Source organism: Protopterus annectens, chromosome 10.part0 (genome assembly GCF_019279795.1).
Source record: "Protopterus annectens isolate FY-2018-M chromosome 10.part0, PAN1.0, whole genome shotgun sequence".
Taxonomy (NCBI): Eukaryota; Metazoa; Chordata; order Ceratodontiformes; family Protopteridae; genus Protopterus; species Protopterus annectens.
The window spans coordinates 1076948596-1076951095 of record NC_056744.1 but is presented as its reverse complement, the minus strand read 5'-3'; positions in this window follow the sequence as shown (position 1 = coordinate 1076951095).

Genomic DNA, 2500 nt, shown 5'->3' with positions numbered 1-2500 from the left:
AGAATGTGAGGTATGTCCCAAGAGTGTAAGAGTAGAAGCAGGTGAGCAGAAGAGTAGAATATAGGTGACATCATGAGGGGGTGTGTGTCAGACAGGCTGTAAGCTAATTGGAGCACAGTGGCTTGTGTTTGCTTTGAGTTGCTCAGGATTGCAAGAGGAGTGCCTATAGTTGTCCTATATGAAAACCTCAAACCAAAGGTGCACACTGTTAAAAGATAGGAAACTCCTTGCAAAGATGCACACAGCATATGCATGCGTGTGCGTGCGTTTGCACTCATTTGAGCGGTGCTGCCATGGGCGGAAACAGAAAGGCAAAAGGAAGGAAAAGAAGTAGTAGGAAGATAACCAAGGAGAACTAGCAGAGCTGCCAGGTGAAATATATCAGAATCAGCCAATTACACAGGCAGCAGACTACCCCAGCCTAGCCCAGCACTTTAAACTCTGCAAACACCAATCCCCCCTGTTTTTTTCTCAAGAACTCTGCAACACTGCAGTATACAAAGAGGGAAAGCTTAAAAATCTTAAGACAGACAAAATGTTAGGGGCTGCTCTTGCTATCATAAACCAACATGTGCAAGGTGCTGAGGGAGGTGATGCTGTGAATGCTGCTGAGCAACCCACAGTGAGGAGACGGAGAAGAGTGTACAGACCCAGAGTAACCTACCAGGGGCTACATGAGCTGGAGATAGTGGAGCGTCATAGGGTGGACAGAGACCTCCTGCAGCAAATTGTTGAGCTTTGCGGTCCACGCCTTACACACAGAACCAAAAGAGGGGAACCCATCCCAGTGGATACCAAGGTATGTGTAGGCTTAAAAATACTAGCTACAGATACCTTACAAAGACCAACTGGTGATATGATGGGGATTTCACAGGCATCAGCATCCAGGGTACTCCACCAGTTCCTGGATGCCTTGTCAGCACATGTCGATGACCATGTATATTTCCCCAATTCCCGTGAGGCATTGGCCAGCAATATGCATCTTTTTCACCAAATAGCAGAATACACTGAGGTAGTGGGTGCAATAGACTGCATGCACATATGCATCAAAGTACCACCCGGTGAGCGGGGTAGGGTCTACATCAACAGCAAGGGCTCACCCTGCATCAATTGCCAGTTTGTGTGCGATGCCCAGGGCATAATAATGAATATGTGTGCTGGATGCCCTGGAAGCTATCACGATTCCCACATTTGGCATCTGACCCAGCTGTACCACAGATTTGCCAATGGGGACATCCCTGAGGGTCACATAGTGGGTGATGCTGAATATGCAGTGGAGCTGTAGCTGATGACACCCATCAGAAATGCGCACACACCTGAACAAGAACTCCATAATGAGGCACAGGCACAAACAAGAAACATAAATGAGCATGTGTTTGGGATGCTCAAGTCACGGTTCCAGTGCCTGGACACATCTGGTGGAGCCTTGCAGTACTCACCAGCTACATGCTCCGAAATTGTTATGGTAATGTGCCATGCTACACAATATGATCCTGCAGAAACAGCTGCAGCAGGAACAGCATGGGGCAGGGCCAAACAGCCCCCCACCATTGCCAAGGCCTGCATAGGCACAGCGTGACTCGGAGGAGGAACAACCTAAGCCTGCCCCAGTGGGCAGAAGGAGGCATGCCCAGTATGCCCTGGCCTTGGCAAAGAGGCAACACATAGCACATACACGGACTCAGTAGGAACCCTTGAAATGACACCTCTCTCTGACTTGCACATACAGTAAAAGGGATGCCTAACTTGACACTACCTGTTTTCAAACATGTATAGGGAGTGTTCTATGTGCATCCAACATAGGCAGCCCTGCAGCATCACCTGAGGCATGAGTGCCCTATTTAAGCAATATAAAGCACTGCTAAGCACATTTTACCAGTATTGAGAATATTTAAATACAATTGGGCATAGCTGCGCACCGCACTAACCAGCCCAACATCGGGCAAAGTTGGGCAACGTTGGGCAAAGTCGAGCAAAGTTGGGTAAACATGCTCACACCTGTTTACTGTTCCTTAACCAGTTAGGTCTTCCCAGTAGGAAAATAAAAAGCACTGACAGGGCTTGAACTCAGGATACTGTGCAATATAGTCACAGTACTGAACCACTAAGCCATGACAGCATTTCACTGGCACAGACACAACTTAAGTCACTCGCACATACCAGTTAGGGGGGTCACATACCTAACAATCACACTCAGCAGGACAATTGTAGACAAAGGAAAACACAAACAAATGCTGTATCATGCCCTCTGAAGAGGCATATGAGTAACCTCTTCGCAGGCCTATGCAGACAGATAACAGCAGGCCAGCCAGTGTGATGTGGGTTGGGTAGGCTATGAAGTCACAAACTAATATGAGTGTAATTGGAAGCTAAGGTCTGTACTACAGTGGTATGCCTCAAGCCAGTATAATAGGCAACTTTACAGACTGAAATGGAGTACCTGACATAGCAGTGCAGGCATAGCAAATGTGTATGTGTCAGGTGTACCCCTCATCCTATT